Genomic DNA, 9,177 nt, shown 5'->3' on the forward strand with positions numbered 1-9,177 from the left:
TTTATTTGCCATTAAAAAACATAATTTTTCAATTTCAATTTCATGTTTTGACCGTTTTGAACCAATAAATTTACTTTTCTCAGATTGTGAGCCTTTAAACTTATCTTTTTAACTTTTTAGATCATTAAAAAGAAAAGTTTAAAATCGTTTATCATCAGTGCTAAGTTTTTTTTTTTTTTTGTCATATTTTGTTATCGGTGAAACAAGGTTGACAGTTTATGGTTAAAAAGGTGAGCCTGTTAGGTCCTCAGGTTAGTCCTGAATCCAGAATCCGGCCCCTGCTGTGATTAAATTTCACACCCCTGTCCTAAATTGTTATGTATGTCTTTACTCATTCATAAAATACCCGTATCATCTTCCCATTCTCATTTCATATACATTCATTTTTATGTTCACTATTCTCATAGTTTTGACTTGTATTTATCTACTAGCTTTTTGTGGCTTCACCTATTGTTAAAATAACTATGCTTTTAAAAAAAAACTTTACATTATTATTGTTCAGAGTGCAAGAGGGAATCTAACACAGAAGCTGCTCTGTATACAAATCACAGCACATGCTATATAAAAGGATATGTGGGGCCTTAACAATGGCAAAAACAATGTTAAACAATTTGAGAAATGAAAGATATAAAATGTGGTATTAATGATTAATGCAAAGAAAATGTGTTAATAGATACGAAAAAAATAATTTATGATAAAAATGTCTATAATAGAGATGAAAATTCTAATTCTCCATCTATCTGTATACCTGTATTGCAATGTAGTACCATCTTTGTCCAGCAGGTGGCAGTGCAGGCTATAGAATACCATCCTCCTCATCCTGATGCTGACAGAGAACATCAGTGACGAATTTTATGCATTGAGAATATAAATATCTCCAAAACCCTGAGTGTAAATCTCTGTGTGACCTGCTGATGGCGCTCTAGAACAGATCAGCCTCCTCTCATTGTTGTCTTCTCCTGAGTAAACTCTCTGACTTCTTGACCCGTTTATCCCTGACATACTTTCTCCTCAGTCCCTCACGACTCAGAGTTTCATTTTATTCCTCGCGGTGTGAAAAGTCTTTACAACAGCTCGTAGATTTTTTTATTTAACGGGAAATGAAACAGCGTCGCTGTTTTATGAGCCAGTAAATCGCTTTTAACTTTAAAGGAAGTTTCTCTGGAGGAAATTTGTAATCTGGTGCTAATTATATGGACAAAAACAAAGCTATTTATACACTCTTTTGTTTTCCAGATGAGTTTCTTCAAAGAAACGAACAGGAAATTAATCGAGGGGCTAACCCCACCAATAAAATACAAAAAATCTGATGTATTTAAAGTATTTATTTGGACCTCAGGGTTTTTGTATGTGAAAGAAAATTTGTTTTGTTGTAGAAGGTTAGGGAAAAGAATCAAAAGCAGGTGTTAAGCCTGATAGGAAAGTAAGGATAGTGGGGAAAAAATGGGCAAAGTTTGCAGTGACAGTCGGAAACCCCCCTTCAGGGGCCCCATGTGTATGCACTACTTGTGCTATGCATGCACACTTGCATTATTCCTTTAAAAATTTTAAATCAATCACATTTTCACTAGTTTTGCATGCAAAATCATTCCTTGCTTGAGGCCTGTCAAAAACTTGAACTGTGATGGTCTGTTTAGAATCTGGGGATGCACAGCGACTTGGTGGTTAGCTTTGTCGCTTCACAGCGAGAAAGTTCCTCAAACTTCATTGGACAGGGCATTTCTGTTCATTTGATAAACTGCTGCTTGTTTGTTTCCGAAAAATTTCATGTTGTGCTGATAATGTTTGAACTCTGACGCCGAAACTTTAGTCCGTCTTATTTTATTAGACGAGGTTTGATTTTTTTTTTTTTCTATGCCCCCTCTCTCAAACTCAAACTTCCCTTTAATCACAGTGATTTGCACATGTATTATGTCGATATCAACCATACTATAGATAAGGGCAAAAAACTGTAATCAAGGCTACGTTAAAAGGTTGCTCTCCATCTCTCCATAACGAATGAGCCGGTGCCGTATGAAGATCTGCCAGCATGGATGGATGAGTGACAGAGCCACAAGTTTATTCTCACTTCTTTATTTTATAAAACAATTTGCCATATTTTACAAATTTTAACAGTGACTACAAATAAAATGCAGTGGACTCTGTGTGCACGGTTCGAGCACGTGACTTTTTTTTCTGATACGGATCTGAAAGAAGCACATCTGAAAATAACGGACTTAGTGTGTGAAGACCTTTTCTCTGCCTCTGATTGGCTAGGATTCTTGTCACCTTTGTTGGCTGACTAGGTCAGACCACAGAGGGAGAAGAAGACGATTCATGCTTTGTGGTTTGATTTTTGTCTGATTTTCTTTGCTGATGACACAATTATATCTTAGTTTGTTTTTGTGACTTTTTGTGACCCCTCGGCCTCTTCTGAGAGTGAAATATTCTTAAAAATCAGTTTAACAATAACTTTACTGTCTACTCTTATCCTCTTATCTTATCTCATGTCCATACTCAATCAGCCCATTGTCTGCCTTATCAGTCTTTCTTTTACAACCTGGATCTCACATATCGGCAGCAACAAAGAGACCTTGTCCATCGTCTATATTCTGACACTGATTTTAGACTTTTTCATTAAAATCTGATGGGGTAACACTTCATGCTTTTCCTTTGTACTGGTCCTTTACACTCCCACACATGTAATACTGTGAGGAAGTGTGGGTACAACACACTTAGAAAAACTTGTCCTGTGTTTGTCCCTGTAGAGATTTCCAACATAATTGATAGAAAATGGTGATGGATTCACTTTGGACTCCAGGTCAGTGAGATGAAAATTCTAGTTATTATTGCCTTTGACGGACCAAATAATCACATAATAAATTTATTGACAAATTGAGATGCAAAAATAAAATCTAGTCTTTGATTTCATTCATTGATTAATTTAATAACTTTAAAAGCTCATACTTTCATGCTTTTACGAATGCAACATTTTCTATCTAGAGCTTTCTTTTTTTTTACAGCATGGCATTGGTACTTTTACCAAAGATTTGCTGTATACTGGATCATTTTGAGCCACAATTTCAGCACGATTTCCCCCCTGCAGTGACTGAGACTGGTGGGGAGCATGGCCCAGTTTAAGACTCGACTCGGCCCATTTATTCGTATCTTCAGAGAAAGTAAGTCAACCCAGACATCCCTCTCCCCAGCAACATTTTCCAGTTCCTCCTGAGGGACTCCGACGTGCTTCAAGTCTAGATAGGATAGGTTGCATAATTCCTCCAGCAAGCTCTGGAACTGCCTCGGGGGTCCTCTCCTAGTTGGACATGCCTGGAAGACCTCCACAGGGAGGAGACCAGGAAGTATCCTGATTAAATGCCTTAACCACCTCAACGGGCTCCTTTCAAGTTGAAGAGCGGCGGCTCTGGGGATTAACCGAGCTCACCACCTTTACTCTAAGGCTGAGCCTCGACACCCACGTGAGGAATCTCATTTCCACTGCTCAAACCTCATTCTTTCAGTCATTACCCAGAGTTCATGTCCATAGATGAGGGTTGAAACATCACTACAGGTGGTGGCGGCTCCATGTGGCATTTTGGGCTGGGCCCGACCACGCCCCCTGGAGGGAAGCTCAGCCACCAGATGCCCACCGTCATGCTACCTTTCCAGGTCTGGCTCCACGGGGCGGTGCCCTGGTTTCCCATTTCCGAGCAATACTCCAGACTGTGGACTCCGAATCATGAGGGTCTTGGCTGGACTCCTCCCAGGAACCAATTTGTTGTTACAACGTCACCCCCATGTTCACTAGTTTGGAGCCTAAAAGTTGAAAGAGTTTTCTTAAAGCAGAGTGTGTTTCTGATAGTCCTCTATACTCCATCTGTCTTTGTCTTTAAGGCTGTTTAGTGAATTAACTAAATTAGACATCTGTTTAACTTTGTGGCTTTGTTTATAGTTTTTCTTTATAGATTTGAACATTTTACATCACTTTTAAGTCAAAAATTATGATTGATTTATTTTTATTTCCTAACTTTAGGAGTTCCGTCGTAATTTTATTGGATCATTTCACTTCAGTAGAAGACAATAAAGATTTATATTTGCATTTTTAAAGTGTTAACATCAAATTGCCTTTTAAAACTGTGATTCACTGAATGAATGAAACCCACCAGAGGAGCATAAACCTGCAGAAGGCGAACAGACTTAATAATCGTCCCTCGGTTCATGTGAAGTTCCTGAGTGGGATTCTGACGTCTAAATGAAACAAAACCGCCGCACAAACAGCAAACAATGACTCACCGCTCTGGTTTCTTCTTCTCTGGTTCTGGGTGATTGTGTAATTGATTAAAATCAGAGTGATTCACCTCTCCTTCCTCTGGAGCTGCGTGTTCAAGTTTGAGTGAAAAATATCAGAAAACGTCACAATAAAATCTGTGTCAAAGTAAACAAAACAAGAAAAAGAAATTAAATGAAGGCTCTCCTCACTCACTGCTAGTGAAGGAAACTTTAGAGTTTGTCGTCTTGAATGGAACATTTAGAAATCCTTCACACCTGAACCAACTTTTTGACGACTGTGTCTGCACAGGTGACGTTTCCTAACTCTAAAACCACTAATCTGCTCAAATAGACAGGGTTATGGAGTCATTATTGTTGTAAAACTTAAGGGGTTTTTACTATTTTGAGAGCACAATTTGTTGATTTTTTGGCTAAGATTTTTTTCCAAACTTTGCATTAAAATCTGTGACTGCTCTAAACTGCCTCCTTATGCTTAGATTTTCTGCTTGTGCTCTAAATGTCTAACCTGGCACGCCAGATGGATGTGTTTTACACATCCATCTGGTAAACCTTTCATAGATGGCGTTTGGGAAAGGGCAGAGCCTTTAAAAAAAAAAAAAAAAGCTCGGAGGGTGATTGGATGAAAGTTCTGTGTGTCACATCTTTACGGGGCCAATCAGAGCAACAAAACACGTAATGTCGTAGCCGCTACCGAGGAGTAAACTCCATAGAGAGCTGCATTACGTGAACCATGGCGACTGTAGACATGTCAGTCAACGACTTTTGTCGTTTTTGAAAACAACTCACTGCTGTTCTTTGTTCTTCTTTTAACGAAGAAATGTCATCAAGTTCTGATAAAACGTACGTTAGCAGCATCTACGCTAATGTGTTCTGCCATAATTGGAGGAAACCAGGCAGTGAAGCAGGGTAGTGTCAGCATCATGCTGTGGGGGTGTTTCTTAGCAGCAGGGACTGGGAGACTGGTCAGGGTTGAATGAAAAGCTAAATGGAGCAAAGTACAGAGATATCCTCAATAAAAACCTGTTCGACGGTTCTCAGGACCTCAGACTGGACTTGCAGGTTCACTTTCCAACATGACATAGACCTCAAGACCACAGCCAGGACTACACAGGTGGGTTAAAGGATTTGCAAAGAAGAATGGCCGAAAATCCCCCAATCCAGGTGTGCAAAAGCTTGTAAATGACTACAGCATCAGGCTGCAACATAGTCAAAGTTAGGGGTCTGAATACTTTCTGAATGCACTGTATATCACAAACATCACATTTTGTCATATTTTGCATGTCTTCTCTTGCTGTTTGGAGATTATGGAGGTTTCTTTCAGCCGATCGTCAGTCTGATCAGTCTCAGTGGTGTAAATGTTTGAGCTAAGTGGCACTTGATTATCATACACTGCTCTTTAAGCATAAACTTCATGGAGAAAACTCTTCTTAAAAGGGGATCCTGCTGCAGAACACCATCGTCACTGATCGTCTTTAAACCTTCAGACACATTTTAGGATCAGCTGATGTGGAACAATAACTCCATGAACGTCTGAGTTCTTCATGCCGCTGTGGATCATTGTGTAATTGTTCATATCTTAATCTGTTTTTATCCTGAAATGAGTCACAGTGACCTAAAAAAATACCAGGATGATTCAGAAAACACAAGAAGACACACGGGTGCAGTCACAGCCACGTCGTTTTATTTACGTCACTCTAAAGACTTCCCGGAGGAAGCTAAAACAACACCGAACTTTCAAATATTTTACAGAATTTTACAACAGGTGGAGAAACAGGTCAACTTGCTTTTTTTTTTTTTTTTTTCTTTTTTTTATGTTTTGAAGTGCTGGTTGTAGGAAGTGCAGCAGAGAAACCGTCACACAGCGGATATTCAGGCTTTTTTATTTTAGTTTCCACGGTTCAGCGATGCTGGTCAGTAAGAAAACACGGATGATTTACAAAATGAACATGCAGCACAGTTGTTGGGATTTCAAAAGGATAATTTATCTTAAGATTGATTTACTTCATTTTTTCAGTGGAGCTCTCAGCCAGTCTACTATGGAAGCATGTCACATTCAGCTGCGAAACATCTGGATTTAATCCTCCACGTTGGCAAATGTTTAAAGAGCATTTTTTATTAAAATCATTATTTCTAACGCTGACAAGTTCAGCATGTCCAGTTCATCTGCTGTATTTACTATTCAGACTAATTTTGTGAGTTTTTCAATGAAAAACAAAAAACAAATCCAAGTTATCTCAAACTTTTGAGTGCTAGTGTAGTTAGCCATAAAGTGCATTTATTGCCACAATGAAAAGATGATTTGGGATCTTATTCTAGCTGCAGATAATGCCTTCATTTCTGCTGCGCAATTTTAAAAATGCAGCAATGCAAACAACATCTGGGAATCAGACATAATAGTAGAATTTCACTGAAAACAAAAAAAAACTCAATGCATTTACATAAATATTTAAATGTTGGTTCTGATTTTTTTTTTTTTTTTTTTTTTTTTTGGGTTGTCATTTGCGAAGTAATGATGTGTATTACCATTCCATGTCTTATTTGTGTATTCAGATATATAGGTAACTATAACTATATATATATATATATATATATATATATATATATATATATATATATATATATATATATATATACACACATAGTCTTACTGTTGAACACAATGGATTGTTCTTGTTTTGACATGCAGGCTTTTACTTTGAAATGCTCACCATTCCCAGTGGTTACATGACTTCCTTTTCCTTGAGAATTCCATTAAATGAAGAAAACAGAATAATAGAACTGAAACTAACAAAAATTGGACCCTGTTTTTTTTTTAAATGTTGTTCATTTTTCCATTTTTGTGACCAAAACAAAAAAAATGGAAAAATAACTTGTTTTTCCTTTTTTTGGTCAAACACGGAAAAGCGGAATATTAGCTAATTTTTCCATTTTTTTCCTTTTTTTGTCAAAAATGAAATAACAAGAGTTTCTCCCATTTTTTGAGTCTGGTTTCAACCAGGAAATGGATCTGCCAGAAAATACACTGACCCATACCAAAGGGAATTTTGGTTTCACTGGTAAGGTCTTTTAACTTGCGAGGCAAAAACTCATTGATAAGATGACAAAATACCACTGAATGTATGAAACTGGAAACTTTAGTTACAAAACAATATTTTGATTTAAAATTATGATAAAATGACAAATTGATAACAGACTATGACTTCTGTAAGCCCATGCAGGTTTAAACCTTCAAATATGTACTTCAGAAAACACTGAATATGATGAAAACTTTCTGGGCTGCAACTAAGACTTTCAAAATGTTCAAAACCTCATAATTTTTGAGAAGTACATGTTTTTAGACAATATGACCTCTTTTATTTCAATGATAGGTAAACCCAAAAAACGGAACATTGTCTAACTTGTACTAAAACATCAGTAGGGTTTCTGTACCCAAAGTTGCCAACATATCAGTGCAATTTAAACACTGTGTAGGAGTTTGCCTGCAACTTTTGGTGAATAAAAATGATGAATTATATCATATTTAGTGTGAAAGGCTTCTACTTTTCTAGCTGTTGTTGAAACATGGGTTGGTGTCTTCTTTTATGACAACCTTTGCTTAAAAATTTAAACCCTCTTTACCCAGAGTCACTCCAGGCTAGGGCTGAACGATGTTGGAAAATAATCTGATTGCTACTTTCCCCCCCAATATTGCAATTGTAATTTGATCCATGATCATTCCTGAACTTTATTTTATTCCTAAACTTGTCATTCTCATATTTAGGGTTGTTGACTATTCTAAAAAAAAAAAAAAGGCATTTGAATGATTGCATTATATGTCATGCATAACATCACTGCTGCAAAACAAAGTTTAAAACAAATTTTAGGTCAAAGAAATATTGCACCTTCTGCAATTTGAAAATTTGGCCGGCCATATTGCAATTTAATCTAATTTTTGATTAATTTCCCAGCCCTACTCCAGGCAAATATGTGAGGCATCAGGTTGATAAATGTTTGAAAAATATGTGGAATCCCATGTAGTTTTAATCCAGGTAAGAGCCACTTTAAGTGAAAGTGTAAATGGGGTCATGATGCACGTACAAACATTATAAACAAGATTCCAGCGGACGTCTCTCAGTCTACACAACAAGAAAACTGGATTGTCACAGTAGCCTGTATTTACAACAATATGTACACACATTTACAATAAAAACACACAAAAACAGCCACACATAAAGGATCTTTTCCATCATATACAATCCATTTTCAAAAAAGCTGGGACACTCTCAAAACCAGTAAAAACAGATTGTGACTAAAAAAAAAAAAAAAATTTAAATTAAGCTTATTTTGTCTCTAGACATCTCATTTATTTCTTTTTGTCAAACAAGCAGCTGTAAATTTCTGAACTCAGGTGTTTGAATCAGACTCGTTTCCACAGGTGTATTAAAATCAATGCTATGCTTCCAACTGTGTGGCAACAGCTAGGGGAAGGCCCTCTTCTATGCCAGCATGACTGTGCTCCAGAGCACAAAGAAGGACTAGAAAGAAATGGTTTCATGAGGTCACACAGTGTCCACATCTATCACCTTTGGGACAAACCGGAACGGAGATGCGAGCCAGGCCTTCTGGTCCAACATCAGAGCCTGACCCCATAAAGGCCATCAACTACATTTGTACGAAGGCTAGCTTTTTCCTGAACAGGCACAAATAAACTAAATTCAAATGTACACATTTTTTAGGCTCCAACAGTGAGATCAGTCTGTATATCGCAGCCAGCCACAAGGGGGCGTCTGAGATATTTAAGCTGAATATTTCTGTGGGTGTCATGTTGTCCATCAATTAGTTTGATGCTAATATACTCTGTAGTGATAAGTGAAAAACCTATGCAGAAAAATTGCACCCCCAAAACACCTGAAGCTGAAAGATTCCATA

General features: G+C 37.4%; 1 protein-coding gene across 3 annotated transcripts in view; it reads right to left on the reverse strand.

Annotated features, from left to right (window-relative positions):
- LOC121505279 (myelin regulatory factor-like protein) overlaps window positions 1-4,537 on the reverse strand; it is a 33,976-nt gene extending 29,439 nt beyond the window's left edge. For 2 of the 3 annotated variants that reach the window (XM_041780440.1, XM_041780439.1), the window contains exon 1: window positions 4,273-4,485. The gene's annotated coding sequence lies outside the window, so the exon portion shown is untranslated. Of the gene's footprint in view, window positions 1-4,272 lie in introns of all 3 variants that reach the window. The other variant, XM_041780438.1, reaches the window with a different exon arrangement.
- Window positions 4,538-9,177: the final 4,640 nt, after the last annotated feature.

This window comes from Cheilinus undulatus, linkage group 23 (assembly GCF_018320785.1).
Source record: "Cheilinus undulatus linkage group 23, ASM1832078v1, whole genome shotgun sequence".
Taxonomy (NCBI): Eukaryota; Metazoa; Chordata; class Actinopteri; order Labriformes; family Labridae; genus Cheilinus; species Cheilinus undulatus.